Source organism: Anomaloglossus baeobatrachus, chromosome 3 (assembly GCF_048569485.1).
Source record: "Anomaloglossus baeobatrachus isolate aAnoBae1 chromosome 3, aAnoBae1.hap1, whole genome shotgun sequence".
In the NCBI taxonomy this organism is placed as follows: domain Eukaryota; kingdom Metazoa; phylum Chordata; class Amphibia; order Anura; family Aromobatidae; genus Anomaloglossus; species Anomaloglossus baeobatrachus.
The window spans coordinates 563277333-563301273 of NC_134355.1; the positions used below are offsets into that span (position 1 = coordinate 563277333).

Consider the following 23941-nt stretch of genomic DNA (forward strand, 5'->3'; position numbering starts at 1 on the left):
GGGGGCCATGTCATTATTTTTTCATCTTGTAGACCTTTACTGGCCAGCCACACTGTGGAGTAGTTGAATGCATGTGATAGAGTATTGTCCTGCATGAAAATCATGGTTTTCTTGAACGATACTGACTTTTTCCTGTACCACTGCTTGAAGAAGTTGTCTCCCAGAAACTGGCAGTAGGTCTGGGAGTTGAGCTCCACTCCATCCTCAACCCGAAAAGGTCCCACAAGTTTATCTTTGATGATACCAGCCCATACCAGTACCTCAACTCCACCTTGCTGGCGTCTGAGTCGGAGTGGAGCTCTCTGCCCTTTACTGATCTAGCCTCTGGCCCATCCATCTGGCTCATCAAGAGTCACTCTCATTTCATCAGTCCATAAAATCTTTGAAAAATCAGTCTTAAGATATTTCTTGGCCCAGTCTTGACATTTTATGTTATGTTTCTTGTTCAAAGGTGGTTGTTTTTCAGCCTTCCTTACCTTGGCCATGTCCCTGAGTATGGCACACTTTGTGCTTTTTGATACTCCGGTAACGTTGCAGCTCTGAAATATGGCCAAACTGGTGGCAAATGGCATCTTGGCAGCTTCACGCTTGATTTTCCTCAATTCATGGGCAGTTATTTTGCACCTTTTTTGCTCAGCATGCTTCTTGCGACCCTGTTGGCTATTTGCCATGAAACGCTTGATTGTTCGGTGATCACGCTTCAAAAGTTTGGCAATTTCAAGACTGCTGCATCCCTCTGCAAGACATCTCACAATTTTGGAGTTTTCAGGTATACAGTTCATGGTTTATTCTTTTTCTTGTCCTCCTCCTCCTCTTCCACCACCCCTGGGCTTCCGCTGTCTTTCAGTGCTCTCAACCTCCTTCAAAAATCCCCCTCCCTTTCCGTGGACCACTGTGATGAGTCAGATTAGTAAATAAATAAGTAACACGATTATAAGTCTTAACAAATGGAACAGTAGGGCAGGTGGGTGGTATGCCTGCTCCAATGTTCACAGCTGAAAGAACGACCACCAGGATGACCCCACCTCGTATATCCCCTCAGTTAACCCTCCTACCCACCTATCAGCTAAGACTCAAAATAAATTTTTCCAATCCAAAATCCCTCTCCTAACCTTCCTGCTCTAGTATGAACTTGTAGTTAACTTCTTGCTATACTATCTTCTGCCCTAACATTCATCCTAAGTCATGAGGCCCTCCATTGAACCCGGTGGGGCGTACATTTTGGGTCCTTGCTTTATATTTGATTTGAGCGCTGAATCCAATCGTTACAGGGATTTTCTGCCTCCCCAGCCCTTTTGTTAGGGTCTTCCGGAAAATACTTGAGTTTTCCATTGAATTCCATTATACTCGTTATTCAAGTCAAGCCTGTCTGAGAGTCCGACTTACTTGATTTGAGCACTTGAGTATTTTAGTGCGCGCTCATCACTAGTGAGCACCTTTTTTCCTCATTTCCATATACTATTTATAGCAATACATTATGTTGCTCTCCATTTATTCCATTTCTGAGCAGATAGAAATCAGATATGCGGAACACATCTACATTTATGCAGGGATTGATTAGCCTTATTGGCAGTGAAGTGGATGCTTTGAGTCGTTACTGTCAACTAAGAAAATAAAAGTAAAAACAAAAGATGAGCAAATCAAGAGTTCATATTTTTGGATATATTTAATTTTTTGGTAGAGGAACGTTCTCTACCATCTTTGGATACTAGTGATGAGAACTGCTTAGTCTATCTGATACATTTGTGTTTTTATAAGACCAATTTTGGTCAGTCAAAAATAGAGCAGTGATTCCTTATGAATTGCCCATAGAAATCTAATAAGGGTAGTGATGGCTTCGGTATTCATCTACCGTAATCATATAAAGTCTAAATAATCATCTTCTGCTTCAGGATCAATGCTCTTTAATTACCTTAACGTCGTAATCAGGATCTGCACCTTCTTTGATTGTGGTATTGTCAGAATTATTTGATTTTACTTCACGAGCCACAAGCTGTTATTTTTAGCTCAGATTATAGTCCAAGGAGCTGTAAAAACACCACACGGCTGTAACATTCAATGAGGCCTCAGTTCGTCCAGTCTGGATGTGATTACAATGTGTAAGGCTCAAATTAAATCCCAGATATATTCAGTGAAGGTGACTAAATCAGCGCTGTAAGGTGGGTTTATAAATGAGGAGCTGGTGTGGACACTGGCAGAACTCAAGAGCTATACACAACACGTCTTGTCCTGCCGGTAACATTTTTCAAGGTCATATTGGCTGCAATTATGTTTTCTATTACAGGCCTTGTGATAAAAATATGCTTAGGTGAGCTGAACTGGAGGCCTGAAATTACTATTTTAGTAAAAATACTTTCTAATTTTTTAGGAAAATCAAGTTGCTCTTAATTCATATATTGGTTAACCCTTTACAACCCTCCTGATGTAATTGAGTGGTCTGCGCACTTCTGTGCATGTTGTAATCAAGTACATCAGACACAAGGCCAACATGATCGTGTCAGGAGATTGTCACGAAAAGTCTCTTGATGTTTCTTGGATCCCTAGTAGCTTGAAAAGCAGTGATACACAGATAATTACATCTAATATATAAAGCTGAGTATATGTATGTGTGTATGTACAGTATGTATGTATGTGTGTGTGTATGTATGTGTGTGTCCGCTAAAGGAATCTGCACCGTTGCATTTTCAATCACAAAATTTTGCACAGCTGCATCATTTGAGTCAGGGAACGTCGTAGACTACGTTTTGAGGGGAATGTTAACCTCCCGTTTTAAAGTTTATTTGCAAAAAAACAAAAACGCTTACTGTTTGGATGTGTCAGGAAATATATTGGCTGTTTTGACAGCCTGGACATTTATCAGGTGGCCTATAGCACTCAATCATCGCTTTGCTTATATTTTGCTATAGGTCATTAATAGGAGCTCTGATTGGTTGCTATAAGCAACTAAGGACATTCTTAGTATAAGAAGCTTATGTGTCAGTTAATATGATGTCAGTGGTGAGATAGTGGGGGGAGTGGGGGAGAGAGAGGGAGGGAGAGTGGGAGTGAGGGAGAGTTGGAGAGAGGGAAAGAGAGACTTATTTGCTATTCCGGGCAACGCCGGGTACTACAGCTAATAGTTAATACCATTGAAAAAAGAGAAATGTCAATCGAGTTTAGTCAAGGGGTGGTAAAGGACAGGGGGAAAGAGTACATGTAAAACTATAATGCATGATCCAGTACACCCCAAAAGAGCTTATCTTTCCCTAATGATCCCAGTTATTGATCCACTGGACCAAAAATACAGTAAAGAACATTACACATTTACATTTCTTATTTTTTTTCTTAAACACATCAAAACCTTTTTTGATGGCATCAATCGTTCCTGCTCCATAGGTCAACTACTCCACAGATTAATAGTTCTTATAGTAAAGAAGTCTTGTCACCTCTGGAGATTCAATCTTTATTTCTCCAAATGGAGGGAATATATTCTTATCTTTTGAGGTAGTTTTTACATAAAACATGTTTTGACCATACTTTTAGCATGGGCCATTTATGTACTTGTACAAGTTAATCACGTCGCCCCTTAGATGTCTTTTCTCAAGATTAAATAAGTGTAATTTGTTCAATCTTTCCTCATAACTAAGGGGCACTTTGCACACTACGAAATCGCAAGCCGATGCTTGCGATGCCGAGCGAGATAGTCCCCGCTCCCGCCGCAGCTGCGATATCATGGTGATAGCTGCCGTAGCGAACATTATCGCTACGCCAGCTTCACATGCACTCACCTTCCCTGCGACGTCGCTCTGGCCTGCGACCCGCCTCCTTATTAAGGGGGCGGGTCGTGCGGCGTCATAGCGACGTCACACAGCAGGTGGCCAATAGAAGCGGAGGGGCGGAGCTGAGCGGGACGTAAACATCCCACCCACCTTCTTCCTTTCGCATAGCTGGCGTGAGCCGTAGGACGCAGGTAGGAGATGTTCCTCACTCCTGCGGCTTCATACACAGCGATGTGTGCTGCCGCAGGAACGAGGAACAACATCGTAACATCGGTCCTTCCGAAATTATGGACATGACCAACGCTACACCGATGATACGATTACGACGATTTTGCGCTCATTAATCGTATCAAAAAGGCTTTACACACTACGATATCGCCTGCGACGCTGGATGTGCGTCACTTTCAATTTGACCCCACCGACATCGCACCTGCGATGTCGTAGTGTGCAAAGTGCCCCTTAGATTCTCCATATTCCGTTATCAGTTTTGTGGCTCTTCTTTGTATCTTTTTAGCTCAGTACATTCTTTCTATGAACTGGTACCCTGAACTGAGCCGCATATTCCAAATGACGTTGCACTAAAACCTTGTAAAGTGGTAGGCCTTAGAAATCACTGACTGACTCTTCTCTATAAGTGACTCTCCTAGTTTTACTTACCCTGGAACATATGATGTCCACATATTTCTCCCCATTGATCCTCATCTGTCATGTGGGTCATCTGAGTGTGAGGCTAGAGGGCAAGCTAAAAAGACATGATCTGTAAGGTCACGTTCTACTACATAGGTTACTTTGACCTAATGATTCCATGATATATCTATTAATCTCTATACTAGGGCACACAGGGAAGAAAAAGATTATGTATAGGAGAGGTACACCGCAAAACTACACTGTGTGCAGAATTATTAGGCAAATGAGTATTTTGATCACATGATAATTTTTATACATGTTGTCCTACTCCAAGTTGTATAGGCTTGAGAGCCAACTACCAATTAAGTAAATCAGGTGATGTGCATCTCTGTAATGAGGAGGGGTGTGGTGTAATTGTGGCGCCCTGGACAAGCCAGGTCGTCACAGGTACTTCAACAACACACCCCACACCACGAGATAGGCACACCAGTCACACACAAATCCTTGTTGCCTCCCTCCAGGGGCTGATGTCCACACCAGGTGGGGTGGAGCCAGGCGGTTGGCCCCACCCACTGAGGAGTTCACAGTCCTGGAGGCAGGAAAGGAGGTTAGTTAAGCTCGGGCAGAGCTAGAGAACAGAGGAGTTAGGGAGAGTGAAAGAGTAGGAGTAAAGTGGCAAGTGAGGAGCAGACTGACCGTGTCCAGGTACGTGGCCCGGGCACCGAGAGCAAGGTTGGCAGACAGTGGTGGCCGTCTGCAGGAGAGGCAGATCGACGCGGAACCGTAGGACCGGGGACGGGTGGTGGCCCGCCGATACCGAACCGGGCAGCGAAGAGAAGCCAGCACAAACCGGCAGGGCCTGCGAACTCCGACCAGGCTTGGAGTCGCCATTAAACAGGTCAAATAGCGATCGGAACCTCCGGGGTTTCCTAGCACCAAAGACCCGACTGAAGGCAACCGTCCAAACCGAGAAAGGGAAATACAACTACCGCCACAGTTAGAATTCCCAGGGCCAGAGCCTGCGGGCAAAAGGGGCTCCTCCGGCCCATATCCAAGCTGGGGAGCGGGTTACCGGTGGGAAGCCATCGGGACCGAAGATACACAACAGGTGCAGCCGTTTGTTTTACCGGAGACTCTGTATCCATCATTGGCTGAGTGAGTACCACCATGCCGTCCGGCACCGCGCTGCCCCCGCGACCCTGCACCATTCCAACCCTGCCTCCCCGTCCCACCTCACCGGGCCCCGGGACCACCAACCCCCCTACCCACGGAGGGGAGAGAAACATCTCGGCTGCTCCCTGTCATTGCTCCCGGGATCCCCGTCCAGAGCAGCGGTGGTGTCCCAACCTCACCACAAACCGTGGGTGGCGTCACGGACCAACTCCCCAAACCCAAACCACCCCTTTTCACTCACGGGCGAGGAGCGTTGCTCGAGTCCCCGGATCCGGCCCACCGCTTAAGCCACCGAGCAGCAGCAGCAGCGCCGGACCCAAGCGCCAGCGAGAGCGCAGCAGCGACGGCTCCCTCCCCACCCGCGACATAATGACATCAACACCCTATATAAGGTGTTCTTAATTATTAGGCAACTTCCTTTCCTTTGGCAAAATGGGTCAGAAGAGAGATTTGACGGGCTCTGAAAAGTCCATAATTGTGAGATGTCTAGCAGAAGGATGCAGCAGTCTTGATATTGCCAAACTTTTGAAGCGTGATGACCGAATAATCAAGTGTTTTATGGAAAATAGCAAACAGGGTCGCCAGAAGTGTGCTGGGCAAAAAAGGTGCAAAATAACTGCTCATGAATTGAGGAAAATCAAGCGTGAAGCTGCCAAGATGCCATTTGCCACCAGTTTGGCCATATTTCAGAGCTGCAACATTATGGGAGTATCAAAAAACCCAAGGTGTTCCATACTCCGGGACATCGCCAAGGTAAGGAAGGCTGAAAAACGACCACCTTTGAACAAGAAACATAAGATAAAACGTCAAGACTGGGCCAAGAAATATCTTAAGACTGATTTTTCAAGGTTTTATGGACTGATGAAATGAGAGTGACTCTTGATGGGCCAGATGGATAGGCCAGAGGCTGGATCAGTAAAGGGCAGAGAGCTCCAATACGACTGAGACGCCAGCAAGGTGGAGGTGGGGTACTGGTATAGGTTGGTATCATCAAAGATAAACTTGTGGGACCTTTTCGGGTTGAGAATGGAGTGAAGCTCAACTCCCAGACCTACTGCCAGTTTCTGGAAGACAACTTCTTCAAGCAGTGGTACAGGAAGAAGTCAGTATCGTTCAAGAAAAACATGATTTTCATGCAGGACAATGCTCCATCACATTCATCCAACTACTCCACAGCGTGTCTGGCCAGTAAAGGTCTAAAAGATGAAAAAATAATGACATGGACCCCTTGTTAACCTGATCTAAACCCCATAGAGAATCTGTGGTCCCTCACAAAATGTGAGATCTACAGGGAGGGAACACAGTACACCTCTCGGAACAGTGTCTGGGAGGCCGTGATGGCTGCTGCATGCAATGCTGATCGTAAACAGATCAAGCAACTGACAATATCTATGGATGGTAGGCTGTTGAGTAAAGTTGAGTAAAGAAAGGTGGCTATATTGGTCACTAATTTTTTGGGTTTTGTTTTTGCATGTCAGAAATGTTTATTTCTACACTTTGTGCAGTTATATTGGTTTATCTGGTGAAAATAAACAAGTGAGATGGGAATATATTTGGTTTTTATTAAGTTGCTTAATAATTCTGCATAGTTATATCGTAGTTACCTGCACAAACAGATATCCTCCTAAGATAGCCAAATCTAAAAAAAACCACTCCAACTTCCAAAAATATTAAGCTTTGATATTTATGAGTCTTTTGGGTTGATTGAGAACATAGTTGTTGATTAATAATAAAAAAATCCTGGAAAATACAACTTGCGTAATAATTCTGCACACAGTATAGCACCAAACCAGCAAAGGCGCAGCCACAGATGCTCCTTGTGCAACCTGCCCCAGTTAGACAGGCCATTAAGGGCGGGGATGATCTTCACCCTGCTTTCAGTAATGGGTGGGGGACTTGGGCAGAGCCCTTCCGGGGCCACTGTCGCTGGGCCGCATGGCATCTGGTGGTGCGGCCGGTGCTTAGTCGACAACAAGCTAAGTGTCTCTCAAAAAGGTACCATGAGCGTAAACCAAAGGGGAAGGGAAAAACAAGGAAGAATGAACAGAAACTACCAAACCCAAACTAAAAGAGACAAATGTTACTATCACCACTCACTACCACTACCACGCAGGAACTCCAATAAACAGCATTGACCTAGGCTGGGAAAAGGGTTGAAATAGCCCGCCTGATGCTGGAGGAAACGATCAGGTGTTAAATACCGCCCAATCACTCCCAGAAAGCTACCCCCTGCTAGCCTATACAGCAGAATGGACACAATCTAACACCGGCCTAGTATTAGACACAGTAGCATTCTGCATTACTTGGTAAACCGAGGAACACAACATTCCATGTTCCTCTGGCAGTGAAACCCATGGGAGACATGGTGTCCCACGTCCCCGACTCCCCACACATCCCACCCCTCTGCGCAGCTCCCTCAGATTGGGACAGGTAACCTGTGCATGTGGAAGTGTGACACCCCACGGAACCCAAGTTTGGAGCTTAAATCCTAACCTGGTATACTCGTCGCCGGGCCAGTGGTTTGCAGAGGTCATGGCCTGGCTCAGTTCCATGGACCCGTGGTGCACAGTAAAGGGGGCAAGCAAGCATTGTTCCTGGAGAGGATGTCACCGGTTACGGTGGTGACTGGGGTCCCGGCCTCCTCCACTGCGGATCCTCCCTCTGACCTTTCCTCCTGCAGGAGTGGAACGGAAGATGTCGACTATGCCACCTGTGGTATGCGGCCAGGGATAAGACCGCTGCTGCAGGGTACCTCGCTGGGGAAGATGGGGTGCAGCCGGGATGATATCACTCCCCACAGGCGGAGCGGCCCCCGGGAGGGAGAATTGGGGACTGGGAATCGCCGAAGCGCAAGGAGATGACAAACAGAGTCAGAGTCACTGGGTTATGGGTTTCAGGTCTTTTACTCACAGGTCTTTGTGTTGCACCCAGGATGCCTGTCCTTACTGTGGCGGGCTTCGGTCGATCCCAGGCAGGGCAGAGGTCAAAGTCTGGTAGGGCACTCTGTGGGCTTTCTCCTTTTGTGCTCTCATGTGGCGGTCCCCTCTTTGTCCCTGGAGTGCTTGGGACCCGCTACTCTGCCACCCGAAGCTGCGCTTGTTCCAGGGGGCAAGAAAATCCCACCCTCGGCAACCCTCCTCGCCTCCATGCCGTACGACTACCGGTCTCAGGCTCTCAACTCCTTTCTGGTTGGCCACCTCTCCCACTCCAAGTCTCTGCCGGCTAATGGACCGGGAACCTCCTAACTGGCAGCATCCAGTACCCACCTGGATCCGCTCTCTCAGCTTAGGGGCTCTCAGCCATCCACCAGCCCGGTCCTAGGTGAGGGAAGGGTGTATGCACCGGTCTGGACCTTGTTGTTCTTCTGCTCTGCTCCCCTCAGGGAGCTTCCGCAGGGAGCTGCTCACTGTGTGTCCACTCTGTCTGGTCTCTCTAGCCGCTCTGAGGTAAAGTGAAACTAAACTGTCTGCCTTGCAACTCACTCCTGCTTATGCCCCCACCTAAGGAATGTCTGCAAGGCTGTGTGATATGAAAACAAAACTTACCAGACCTTAACCTCTTCCTGCCCAGGATGGACGAACATTATAAAATACATAAAATACTTAAAATACAATACCCTGTAGCGACCAGTCTCAGGGGTGCTTCATTACCATCTCACCCAGGGAGAACAGAGCCCTTCCTGGTAACCAGGGAAAGCTGTGGATGCACCCTTTTGTGGCCAGCAGGATAATGGCAGTGCTTACGACCGGGTTGTGCAGCACCGGACCAGACCCACTTCTGGGTGGAAGCGCCGAACCATCATTCCCAACAACCCAGCTATTATGAGAAAAAAACCTTTTTATTGTTTTGTATATAACAATAAAGTAAAGGGTTGTCTTTGTTCTGGATGCCATATCAATTATGTCGGACAATGTTCACAAAACTAGCATTACTATAGATTAGAGGGTCTCATTTTTATGTGAAAAATATTAAGCTGTTTGGCAATGAAATGTAGAAAAAAACAAACATTTTTTTTCCTATTTTCATTTTGTTTTTGTGAGTTTCAAGTTGTTTCAATTTTAATGTGGCCAAAATATCAACTATTACCTCAAGAAGGGGCTGGAGCGGAAGACGTTACAACATTGGTTGTTTGGATCAGGGCAAAAAGTGTGTGGGAGGGACGTAGAAAGTGGGTATATTTTTAAGGAAAAGTGCAGGAAAAGGGGCCATTTTGGAGAACACAGCCAGGAGTCCCACAGCCCACCCCTTTATAGTTAAGGGTTGTGGTTTGAAGAATATTAAAAAGAAAATAAAAGTAAATGTTATTTTCAAAATACAAGTAAAATTTTATTTTTGGAATGTATGCTTATTTGCAGAAATTTGGGGGATGTTTTAAAAATCTCATGTTACAGTGGTTGTGAAGGTGGGAGGTCCTTGAGGTTAGTGAAATTGTTGGTAGAGGGTTTTATATAGATGATTTACTCCCAGATATAATAAGTAATGGATGATTTTGGCACTTAGTGGCGCTCTGAATGGGGGTGTACCACAGGAGCCAGAAGTATTATGCATTTTGGCTACTAATTGTGGTATGGTGCCCTTGAGCTGAGGTTTTATGGCTGAGGGTAAAATACAAGGTCGCGATAAAATAACCTAAGGTGTTTGGAGCCGTGTGTAGGCTGACTCAGTGGACACAATTGTCTAAAAATTGGTATATATGCTATTCAAGGCAATGGGAAACAGAAGGCATCTTAAAAAATTGTTATACCAAAACTCCCCCTCAGGTGAAAAAGTGCCGTTGTACATTGAGTGAGCGGCCCAAAAACCGTGTGCTGATAATTGAAGATGTCACAATTGTTCCACAGACTAGCATAACTGTTCAATATGGCTTCCATCATACATGGTGATCATGTTCATCCTATGCAGAACATGCTCAACGCTTGCATGTAACATGTCTGGTGGGATGCTGCACACTTCCAAAATGATGCGGTCTTTGAGGTCAGCCAGGGTGTCGACATTTCCCCTATAAACACGCTCTTTCAAGTGTCCCCACAACTAGAAATCACAAGGATTGAAATCGGGGGGAACGCAGTGGCCATGCATTAGGGAAGGAGCGGCTCAGAATCCTGTCATTGGGAAAATGTGCACGCAGAACGTTCTTCACACGATTTGCAATGTGAGGAGGTGCTCCTTCATGCATGAAGGTGGTCGTCTGATGACACTGCCGCTGTTGGAGTTGTGGAGCGAGCACCGTTTCCAGCATTGTCTGGTATCTCACTGCTGTCACGGAACAGGTAGCAACCCCAGTTGGTCTCATTTCTTCGTAAAAGAACAGTCCAAGAATGAATGATGAGGTGAAGCCACACCAAACGGTTGCCTTTGGTGAATGCAGCGGAACTCCCTCGACCGCATGTGGATTTTCGGTAGCCAATGTGCGACAGTTTTGTATGTTCACCGTTCCATTCAGGTAAAAATCCGCTTTGTTGCACCACAGAACATTCCATGACCAATTGCCATCTACTTCTACTCTCGCCAAAAACATGAATGCAAATGTCATGCGGTATCATTGTCATGAGGAAGAAGTTGTTGATGATGGCTAATTTTGTATGGGTATGCCCACAAGACCTTTCGGTGAACTTTCCAGATTGTGCTGTACGGGAGCCCCGATTGCCTGTAAATACTGCATGCACTGCTGTTCTCGGCAGGGATGTTTGTGCCCTGTTCCACGATGGTAGTGGCAATGTCCTCCACAACCTCTCTGCTTACCAGTCGTTGCCCGTGCCCTGGCTGAACACTCAGTAACCCTGTTGCCTCAAAACGTGTCATCATCTGTCTCAGCGAATTGACAGCCATTGGACCTCTACGTGTGTGAAGGTCTTTCAAACAACGAAAGGCTCTCAGTGCAGCTGTAGCATTCCTGGCATTCTCATAAAACAAATCTGGCAAAGAGACAGGCATCTTGAAGACTGTGTTGCAAGACGCACTCACTGTACAGCGCCACTTTTTTACCTGGTGAGGAGTTTTGGCATAAACATTTTTTTTTAAGATGCCTTACGTTTCCCCATGCCTTGAATACCATACATACTAATGTTCAGCCAATTCTGTCCACTGGGTCAGTCTGCACACGGGTCCACACACCTTAGTTTATTTTATGGCCATCTTGTATACCTATATAAAGAACTTAGGTGACATGTGCCAGATCTGGTAGCTTCAAGACCCCCCCCCCACAACCACCCCAAACTTTGGTTGTTTAAATTGTTTTTGTTAATTTATGTTAATAAAATGGCCGTCGGGGCCAATTTATCCAAAACAAAGTCTAGTGTGGTTATTTATACAGTATAAGCTATTGCAGAGCCTTGAAGTGAGGTAATGGGGAAAGTGGTTAATGGAATGAATTGGGCCAGGCACTGTCATGTGTATAAATTTTGGATCTGACCTAACCTTGTGAAGCTGGGTGGAGTATAAGGTCATTGCCATCATGTACTTAGAAGATGTTTAGCATACTCCATCTGCCCTCTCCACCTTATGATTGAAGCTCCTTTAATTCTGACTTATTATTTCCTATCATGCAGGCATTTTACATTCTTACATAATCTATTTTTTACCTTTTAGTTAAGTACAATTTTCCAGGGAACTATTATATTTTATTCTAACTCCCATTTATGTTGTCAAACAGCTGGTTCACACAGTGTGCCTTTTACTTTTACATTCCTACATGATTATTCAAGTCTGAGTCATATGCAGCTCATAGAACATGATGGATTGAGAGATCTTATCTTAAAGCCCTCAAATCTACTCTTGTATCATTTATTGACTACATTGTAGAGAAGAACAATACAGAAATCTTACATTCAGATAATATAATAGACTCTTATTAAACTATTTATAGCCTATGCTAATTAGTCTAGATCTGAGCAACATCGGACAAGATAATGTCATGATCTAGTGCACAATTAGGTCAGTCATTTCAGCTCCTTATGTTCACATTTTTGCAGAATGCAGTTTGGCCGTTGGAGAAGACTAGGGCGTCAGTACTTTTTGTGTGTACTTAGAAGTAGTGATGAGCAAGCAATGAAATGCTTGAGTGCTCGGTACTCGAATTGAGCAGGTTGGAGGCTGAAATGGGCTCGATTCAAGTAAGGAGTATAAGGGAAGTCAATGTGAAACTCAAGCATTTTTCTGGAAAACTCTCAAGGAGGGCTGGGGGTGGACAGGAAAATCACTGAAATAGATGGAAACTGCTCTCAAGTGAAATGGGAACCACATGGGGAAGACGCCTAGATGCATCTTCTCTCACTCCCAGGTCACAGCTGGGAACAATGTTGTCAAAGAATTACTCCACTTGCACTTACTGACAATAAAACATGTAAAACCCAAGATCAAATGGATTTTCCAGGAAAAAATGTCAGGAAACATTCTTTCCTGTATAGTGACTTGTATATAAGGCAAAAGAAAAAGGAAAAAAAATGCCTCCCCCACCACTTAAGCTTTTCACAACACATGATGTACTGGGTACGTCATGGATCATGTCAGGTTAATCCCAGCGATCCCTGCACATGTCAGCTAATTTGAACAGCTGACATGTGCGGCTATCAGACATGAGTGGATCCGCGTTCCACTTGAGCCTGTTAATCCCTTGCATCTCGCTGTCAAAATGTGATAGTGAGATGAAACAGCGAGCCGCGGTAAGCACTTATCCTCCACCATCGGAAGTCATGTGACGTGATCACGTGGATCCGATACTTGTCATTGTAGCACAGGGTCATGTGATAACTCCTGTAGCTATCATGAGTCACTTCCTCTTACACATGGCAAAACACCATGTATGAGAAGAGAGCTGCTTTTTTGCAGATCTAAGTTGTGTAGCTGTGATCTACAGAAATGAATGAGCGATCAGACTGCTGATTCTTATAGCCCCTTATAGGGGAACTAGTAAAATAAAAAAAAAATGAATAAAAAACCTAACAGTTCAAATCACCCCCCATTTGCCCAATTGAAAATTAAAGGGTTAAAAAAATAACAAATATACACACATTTGATATCACTGCGTTCAGAAATGCCTGATCTATTAAAATATAAAATCAATTAATTTGATCGATAAACAGCGTAGCGGCAAAAAAATTCCAGGCGTCAAAATTATGTTTTTTGGTCATCACATATATTTTGCGCAACATGCGATTACAGGCAATTAAAATGTAGCATCTGTGCAAAAATGGTACCGTTAAAAACATCAGCTCGAGACACAAAAAATAAGCCATCACTGAGCTATAGATCCCGAAAAATGAGAATGCTACGGATTGCGTAAAATGGCGTAATATGTGCGCCATTTTTGGACAAACTTGTGAATTGTTTTAACCCCTTAGATAAAAGTAAATCTATACATGTTTGGTGTCTACAAACTTGTACCAACCTGAGGCATCACAGTCACACATCTGTTTTACCATATAGGGAACACTGTAAATAAAACATCCCAAAAAACCATCGGGCAGTCGCACTATTTTTGCAATTTTTTTCACACTTGGAATTTTTTGCCGTTTTCCAGTACACTATATAGTACAACTAATGGTTTCATTTAAAAGTACAACTCGTCCCGCAAAAAATAAGCCGTTATATGCCAACACTGCCCCCCGAGGAAGCATTCTTGCGAAACGCGTCGGGGCGTCCCCCCCTATCTATAGGACTCTCGACCCAGCATCTGCACTTACACTTTATTATGGGTAAGCGTTGTCCCATGCCACTTCACAGGGCATGGAATTTTCCTTAGTACATGCCTTTGAGGGCAATCTTTATAATCGCTTCCCTGTGTACATAGTTTTTGATATAATGCATGGGACTGCCTTGTATATTTATATTTGCTGAAGAGGTCCTAGTTAGGGAAATCTCTGACTCTTTGTATCTCCACTCACTGTTGTTTTTTATCAATTTTCCATACACTATATTATGACAGTGCCTCTATTTGTAATTCTAAAATATTAATACAAATCTATATATACGCTATAGTTGAACTCTCTATATCATCTTATTATGTACGGCCATATAAAACTCAGTCATATCCTTTTTTATGTACTTCTATATTGAGTGGCCATTTACATGCTGTTAGAATTCCCTCTGTTGCTTTTTCTTTTTGTTCCTTATATGCCAAGGTTCATGGAAAAATAAAAAAGTTACCGCTTTCGGAAGAAGGGGAGGAAAAAAACAAACAAACAGAAAAACAGAAAATCGCCCAGCGGTGAAGGGGTTAAGCTATGTTCACAAATAGCGTTTTTGCTGCGTTTTATGTTCTCAGTGATTTTAACCCATTCACGACCTTGGACGGATCTATCCGTCAAGGATTGTGTCCCGTTAAGCCCCGCCCCCTGCCGCGGGCAGGCGTCGGCGGTCGGCGACGGCACACAGGCGTCGGCGGTCGGCACACATATCAGCTGTTTTCAACAGCTGACATGTGTGCCTGCATGTTGCGAGTGGAATAGCTTCCACTCACAACATTTAACCCCTTAAATCTCGCTGCCAAAGTCTGGCAGCGAGATCTATATGCGTGCGGACATGTTTTTTACTTACCGCCGCCCCCACCGGAAGTCACGTGAGTGATCACGTGACATTCGGTGGTTGCCATCGTAGCACAGGGTCATGTGATGACGCCTGCAGCTACGAAGTTTCACTTTCGTTTTTCCTCGGCACGGAGCAGAGGGAAACCGGAAGTGACTGAATCTGCTGTTTACAGTTGTATAGCTGTGATCAGCAGATAGATAAGAGCGATCGGATTGCTAATCGCTATAGCCCCCTAGGGGGACTAGTAAAATTAAAAAAAAAAAGTAAAAAAAAAGTTATAAAAAAAAAAACAAAAAAAACCTAAAAGTTCAAACCACCCCCCTTTCACCCCATTGAAAATTAAAGGGTTAAAAAATAAATAAATATACACATATTTGGTATCGCCGCTTTGAGAAATGCCCGATCTATCAAAATATAAAATCAATTAAACTGATTGGTAAACGGCGTAGTGGCAAAAAAATTCCAAATGCCAAAATTATGTTTTTTGGTCGCCGTATGTTTTACGCAAAGTGCAATAACAGGCGATCAAAACGTAGCATCTGCGCAAAAATGGCACCATTAAAAATGTTAGCTCGAGACACAAAAAATTAGCCATCACTGAGCCATAGATCCCGAAAAATGAGAACGCTACGTGTTTCGGAAAATGGCGCAAAACGTACGCCACTTTTATTGGACAAACTTGTGAATTTTTTTTTAACCCCTTAGATACAAGTAAACCTATACATGTTTGGTGTCTACAAACTTGCACCGACCTGAGGCATCACATAGATACATCAGTTTTACCATATAGCGAACACGGTGAATAAAACATCCCAAAAACTATTGTGCGATCACACTTTTTTTGCAATTTTTCCACACTTGGAATTTTTTTGCTGTTTTCCAGTACAATATATGGTAAAACCTATGATTTCATTTAAAAGTACAACTCGTCCCACAAAAAACAAGCCCTCATATGGCAAGATTGACGGAATAATAAAAAAGTTACGGCTCTCAAAGAAAAAGAGCAAAAAACAAAAACGGAAAGTGCCCGGGGGCTGAAGGAGTTAATGTGGAAAGCACACTGCAAAAAAACTGAAAGAGTTGACATTCTGTTTCTTTAAAAAAATTCAGCAGTATTCCATTTCAGTCAGGAAAAAATAAAACAATTGTGTGCTTCAGATTTATGAAATCTCCTAGCCTTTGCTGGTACTATAAAAATCAGCCTTTCATTTGCATAAAACTCATAAAATAATGCTGCAAAAAAAAAAAAATTCAGCGCAATTGCAACATGTGAACATAGCCTTAATAGCCAGGCCATCTCCCATTTCCCCATAGCCTATGATTACAGTAGATGACATTTGAATGGGGGGGGAATAAATCTCTACCTAAAGATAGTCACCAGTAAAGCTGGTGTCACACACAGCGACAACGACAACGACGTCGCTGCTACGTCACCATTTTCTGTGACGTTGCAGCGACGTCCCGTCGTTGTCGCTGTGTGTGACATCCAGCAACGACCTGGCCCCTGCTGTGAGGTCGCCGGTCGTTGCTGAATGTCCAGCTTCATTTTTTCGTCGTCACTCTCCCGCTGTGACACACACATCGCTGTGTGTGACAGCGAGAGAGCGACGAAATTAAGCGAGCAGGAGCCGGCACTGGCAGCTGCGGTAAGCTGTAACCAGCGTAAACATCGGGTAACCAAGGGAAGTCCTTTCCCTGGTTACCCGATGTTTACGCTGGTTACCAGCCTCCGCTCTTGCTGCCAGCGCCGGCTCCTGCACTGTGACATGTGGCTGCAGTATGCATCGGGTAATTAACCCGATGTATACTGTAGCAAAGAGAGCAAGGAGCCAGCGCTAAGCAGTGCGCGCGGCTCCCTGCTCTCTGCACTGCGACATGTAGCTGCAGCACACATCGGGTTAATTAACCCGATGTGTACTGTACCTAGGAGAGCAAGGAGCCAGCGCTAAGCGCGGCTCCCTGCTCTCTGAACATGTAACACAGCGACGTTATGATCGCTGCTTCTTCTGCCTGTGTTTGACAGCTAAGCAGCGATCATAACAGCGACTTACAAGGTCGCTGTTACGTCACCGAAAATGGTGACGTAACAGCGACGTCGTTGTCGCTGTCGTTTAGTGTGAACCCAGCTTAAATGTATTATTACCATATTACTACCTTATCTGAGGAATGTAGTGTGTGACATGGGCAGTCACATCAGGTTTAATTTATGAAGGATGGACTCTAAAACTCACACAGCCTAAAGCTGCCAAAAATTTTAAGGAAGAAGAACTCAGATACACTTTGTATTCGATCTAAACTAGGTCCTCATACACATTCTGTTAAAATTGTTAGGTAGTGGGACTTCTAGACTCATAACACCTATGAACTAAGTGCAAAGGCTGCCAAAAATTAGAAGGAGAGACTGCAATACAGCCTGGAAGACACATAGAAGGGGGCCTCAGAATACATTTTTTTTTCTGTGACGCCCTGGCAAAACCAGGTAGTCACACAGAATAGGCCCCCGCATAACACCTCTCCCACACAGGGTTAAATCAGCCGATAAAATCCTAGTCACCCCCTCAGGGAAGGACAGACACACCAGTGGGCGGGACCAGGTGGAAGGAAAACACCCACCTAGGGGTCTGGAGAGCCCGGGGTGGGAAAACAGTCGGAGAAAAAGTTTAGGAGTTGAAGTGAGAAGTTCAAGTTGACAGGCGTGGGGGTTGGAGCCCCGGCGTACTGGCTAGGTGGCAGACAGTTGTCGGTGCCAGCAGGAAACAGGAAGACGGTTGCCAGAGATCCAAGTTGGACCGGGGCAGGGTTGGAGCCCACCGGTACCGACACCAGAGAACCGACCCGGAAACCGTACACAAGGACCGGCACCAATGGCCTAGCTAATTAACCAATTGAGGGCAGGATTTTAGGTCCTGTCCCAACCTAAGTCCCGAAAAGTAGATAACCACCCCCCAAGAGAGATAGGTCATCCGCCAGGGCCCGGTAGATCCCACGGTTCAGTGTCAGATGGGCATGGCTCCCAACCAAAGGACCGGGAGCGGACTTCCACGTTACACACCGGGAAGTCCATCACAGAAAACACAAAGTGCATAGGAAAGGGGCATTCACCACCGGCCCGGGTGTGGGACCAGAAATACACCCCCGGCCACGGCAGCCGGCCACCATCACCTTGGTTTACCAAAGGACTTGTGTGATTTATTCAACCATGAGTAATATCCCCGGCCTGACCGGGTGCGCCGGCCCCTGCAGTTACCATCCCCTGCACAGAGACATTGGGCCCCGGGGCATCCATCCCTGCCCACAGAGGGGTTAGCATCCAGCTGCCAGTCCATCGCCCCTGGGAGTCCTACAACAGCAGCGGTGGTGCTACACCTCACCACACACCGTGGGTGGCGTCACAGACAGTTCTCAACAACATCCGTACAAATACGTCCCCCTTTTATTCGAAGTGTCTGCGCGACCCCCGTGTCCGGTAGAGTCCCTCGAGCCATACCGCAGATCCGGATCCGAGCAGCACGGCTGCTGGCACGGGGGCGGCACATTTCCATTATTAAGGAGTGGAACTTCTTGGCTAGTAAAGCCTGGAAAAATTAAGAGTGAGGGTCACATCATGACCTAGTTGATAATGTGAAAGAGAAGGAGAACATGAAAAAAAGAAACCATGAACCATATACCCTTTTTTGAGTGAGAAGAGGTTCATGGGAATTTGTCTGCAGTGAGCGGTCACGTTTTCCCATCACAGCAGCCTCTGAATGTAGCAGAGCTGGGATCATCGTAGGACGTTGTATGGATTACATTGGACCTGCAGTGGTGTTTTTGGGGTTAATAAAGGGATGAAAAAGGATGTGTTTATATTTTATTTCAAATAAAGGGTTTTTCTGTATTTCTATTTCTTTTGACTTACAGGGTAATGGTGATGTCTCATAGACCCCTCCCCATTACTAACCTAGGGCTTGATGACAGCTGTACATTTTTTACAAACCCAGCTATCATCAATCCCATATATTACTCAAATTGCCACTGCACCAGGGCAATTGGGATGAGCTTTGTGAAGTGCCAGAATTGCCACATCTTATGGAGGACCCTATGCCATTTTTTTAAATTTTTTTTTTTTTTTTACACCATACAGCAAACCAGCTGCAACCAATTACAGATGCCAACACAGAGGGTGGGAGTCATGTATAGCAATCTTCAACCAATCACAGGCGCTGGCACAGAGGGTGGGTGGGAGAAGCAGTAAATATTCATGATGCTTATTAAGCGGGCCCAGAAAAAGAGTCTGAAATGTTATCTTCTGGGAAACACGAAGTCTATGACTGTCCTGCTCTTACCCCAATTTAGCTTCCTTTTGCAGTCCAGATCTTCACATCCCCATTGATTTGTATGGGGTATGTTCTCCATGGTCCAGTTTAGTTCCATAACCAAAAATGTTTTGGTTTTTTTTTTTCAGTGCAGATTGGACGATCCCGAATATCCACGTGTCCGCTCATCTCTGATTGAATCTACCCAAAATGCAATCAATAAATACCATTAGATCAGGACACAAAAAAACCCTCACACAGTTCCATCGACTTAAAATGTTATGGATCTCAGAATATGGCGACACAAGCAAAAAATTGTATTTGTTTATTTTTTACAAATTTCTGAATAGTTTTTCACCGCTCAAATAAATAAATAAATAAATAAAATATGTGCATTTTTGGTCTCATTGTAATCATACTGACCTGAAGAATCATATAGCTGGGTAATTTTTGCTACACAGTGAATACTGTAAATAAATAAATAAATTGTGGAATTGATTGGCGCTATCTGGTAATATGCACTTTATTAAATCGTGTTTTTTTCATCATTAAGAAGTTTACCATGACCTCTGGTCGTCTCATTTTTTTTTTTTTTACATACTTTGTCCATATTATTATTGGTTACGTACACTAGGCACTTAATTATCATCATCACATGAACATTATGTCTTTTTTGCATTCTATTTAATCTTTTTGCCTGTGCATGATATATTTATTTATTTTTAATTTACCTTTCAAGAAAGAATTTATTTTATTAATTATGTTCACTCTTGTAGTCATTGTTTGTATGTTTTGTGTAATGTGACCATGCGCTAGCCATTGAAAATAGAATAGAAAGCAGACGTGATAATACATGTGTGAATGAGGCCTTACACATAATTAACTATTACAGATTATTATAAAAAAAAATAGGTACAATTTTCATTATTATATACATATGGTATCAATTGAAAGGAATTGATTTTCAGTTTTTAAACCATGTATTTTGCCTCCTACAAGCGGAACCTAGCGCCAAGTAAACGGCGAAATCCTTTGTGTAAAGGTAAAACAAGTGTTAGTAAATAGTGTCCCTCTCAAAATACAGGTAGGACCTTAAATATCATTTCTATACTATTTTTATTGCGTATTATCCTGTATTTATCCTGTATTTATTTCACCATTCACCTAAAATATCAGCAAACAGCAATTATGTAATCCTTATGTCTTTGAGACAAGAGCTCCCCCTCGTGGTGATTGTGAGAACATCGAATGCAAGTCTAGCGGATTCAGCATCTTTAGCTGTAAATTGTGAACAGCTGATATCATTAAATACTTTGCTCTTTCCACATTTTTCTCAGTAAAGAAAGATAATCAAGGTTTGATCACTATATAAATCAGAAAATTCTAACGCCAGTGTGAAATGAGTTTATTAGCAGGTTCTGTGTGATGTGACCCCCCACCCCAGAGAAATTATGGCAGATTAGTGTACCATGCCACCATTGGCACAAGAAGGCCTAGGACACACGGCGAGAAAAATGGTGCGAGTGGAATGCGATTAAAAAAAAACAAAAAAAAACGCATTCCACTCAAACCAATATTACTCTATGGGGCAGCTCCTATGAGCAATTTTTTTCTCAACCCGAATCGGACCGAGAAAACAATCGCAGCATGCTGCGGGTGGAATCTGATCCACATTCACTCGCACATACAAGTCTATGGGGTGAGAGAAACATTGCACTGCTCTCGCAGTGTAACGCGAGAACAGTGCAATTCTCGCATCAGCCAGCAACGGAGGAGATACGGTAGGAAGATAAATCCCTCCCTCTCCTCCGCAGCACCGGCCCACCCCTCCTCCCCTCCTCAGCATCGGGCCTCCCCTCCACAACTGTGGTTTGATCGAACGATCAGACCACAGTCGCATGACACTCGGCTCCCACTGTGCTGCGAGCATGTACCTAGTGTCATGCGAGGAGTCGCACAAATTCCCGTGTGGCTTCAGCCGAAAGGAACAGATTTGTTTGCAGAGGATCAAGTTTGAGTCGAATTTCCTGAATTTGTGGTTTTACTCAAATTCGAATTTTGAGATTTGATTCACAAAATAAATAAATAAACTTACCCAGAACCATTTTCGGCACCACTGAAACACCAGATACCAGGTAATGAATTGGAGGAGTGGGAGAAGCACAGAGTGGGGGATGAGGATACAGGAGAGAGACTAGTAATGAATTGGTGGAAAGAGTACAGTAGCTAATTAGAGAAAATGCATATTAGTGCTGGACTCACCATGCTTATTTTGTTCCTCCATTGCTAATATGGATGGGTACCACTTCTCTGCTGGCCTGCAGCAAACAACGGGCAAAAAGGAAAAATGAAGCCGGCACATCCATGAATAGTAGTTTAAAACTGATTCTTCTTTCTTGATTCCTCCATTAAAAAGTTACTTGTGCTGCTTATTTATGAATGCTCTAACGCGTTTCGGGCAATAAACTCACTCTTTGTCATAGAGCTGTGTATTGCCAGAAATGCGTAAGAAGCTTTCGTAATGAAGCAACACAAGTAACTGTTCAATGGAGGAATCAATAAAGAGGAATCAATTTTAACTCTACACATGGATCTACAGTGGCTAAAAAATTCATATTTTTATAAGGAAGTAATAAAGCAGGACATACGGTACTTACCGAGTCTCCCCGCATCTGTAACACTAGTTCCAGGCCCGGTAATTATCCCTCATACATAGTCACTGCTTTCCCCGCCCACCGATGTCTTTGATTAGTTGCAGTCAGACCGCACACCCACCCGATCTGACAGTGTTACTGTATATTGGTGTAAAATAAATAAAATAAAAATGCTGTGCGATCCCCCTATATATTGATACCATCACAGATAAAGCCCACAGCTACAGGCTGCAGCCCCCAGCTCCAAAACACTGACTTTGTTATCCTTAAGCCACTTTGTGACCAGTTTGGCATTATGTTTCAGGTCATTGTCCATTTGAAAGACCCATTTCAACCCAAGCTTTAAGTTCCTGGCTGATGTCTTGAGGTGTTGCTTCAGTATTGCCACATAATCTTCTTTCCTCATGATGCTATCTATTTTGTGAAGTGCACCAGTCCCTCCTGCAGCAAAGAAACCCCACAACATGATGCTGACATGATGCTGCCACCCCTTGTTTCACAATTGGGATGGTGTTTTTAGCCTTCAAAGCACTCTCCCTTCTTCCTTCAAACGTAACAATGGTCATTATGGCCAAACAGTTCAATTTTAGTTTCATCAGACCACAGGACATGTTCCCAAAAATAAAGGTCCTTGTTCCTGTGTGCTTTTGCAAACATTAATCTGGCTTTTTATGTTTCTTTTGGAGTATTTGCTTCTTCCTGGCAGAGTGGCCTTTCAGCCCATGTTGATAGAGTACTCGTTTCACTAAGGCTAATGACACAATCTTACCAGCTTCCGCCAGCATCTTCACAAAGTATTTTGTTTTTGTTCTTGGGTTGATATGAAAATGTCTGACCAAAGCATATTCATCTCTAGCACATAAAAACCATCTGAGAGGTGCATCCAGTTTAGGGCACAAGCCTCTTTAAAAGCAGGGAGACCTGGGGCGTGTCCAGGATGCTGAGCTGAGTGGACGTGGGGAAGAGGAGCTCCTGTTGACCCTCAGCTAAATCAGCACTTATCATAAGCACAAACCTACTCACCGGCTCTCAGGATGGGACCACGGAGGATTAAACCATCGCAGCAGGCATCGGTGGCCCCCCCGCTGCACACCACGGCGCTGGATACTTTCTTGGGCCTGGAACAGGGTCCAGGGGAGGCCCGGACGCCATCTTTCCAGGAGCATGGAGGGGAAATGGAGGCACTGGCCCGGCCTGCTAAGCAGCAAGAGAAGGAGGAGTGGGTGAGCGGGGACACAGGGGAAAGTGGAGGAATCTCTGCAGCAGTTCCAACAGGGAATGCCTTGGCTCAGCAGCCCTGCACTGCATCGGATCCTCAGGCACAGCAGCAGCAGGCCCAGGAGCACATAGTGGCTGTGGGAGATAAGGTGGAGGTCGGGGGGCAGCCCTCCCCACTGCCGGGAGAAGGGACTGCAGCCACAGCTGGTAATATCAGGGAACAGAGCAGCCTGCTTCCCCCCTCTGGGCCTCGGTGTGGAGATCAACCTCCCCAGCACCAGACTAAAACTCCAGTGTCTATTACTGCAGGTGCTCACCTTAAAGGGCCAGACACCTTCTATAAGGACATGCATGATTTCATAAGTAAACTTCCTTCTAAAGAGGACTTTCAATGCCTCATACGTGAGGTTAAAGCAACTTGCAGGTCAGAAATAGCTGAAGTGAGGAGAGATTTGCAGCAATTGTCTGACAGAATTGAATCCCTGGAGGAAGAGCATGACATCACCAGATCCCATGTATCAGAATTACACAAACTGGCAACATCGCAACAAAAAATAATGGAGGATATGCAGTCTCACATAGAGGATCTCGACAACAGAGGACGCCGTTGCAATGTCCGTGTGAGGGGGGTCCCAGAGTCAGATGGGCCCGAGGACACAAACTCCATACTACAATCCATCTTTAATGAAGT

At 44.6% G+C, this 23941-nt stretch overlaps 1 protein-coding gene across 1 annotated transcript in view; it reads right to left on the reverse strand.

Moving 5' to 3' along the window:
- Positions 1-22362, reverse strand: part of NGEF (neuronal guanine nucleotide exchange factor) — a 453640-nt gene extending 431278 nt beyond the window's left edge. Inside the window, exon 1 of the mRNA XM_075340891.1 lies at positions 22036-22362. The gene's annotated coding sequence lies outside the window, so the exon portion shown is untranslated. The remainder of the gene's footprint in view (positions 1-22035) is intronic.
- Between the last annotated feature and the right edge of the window lie 1579 nt (positions 22363-23941).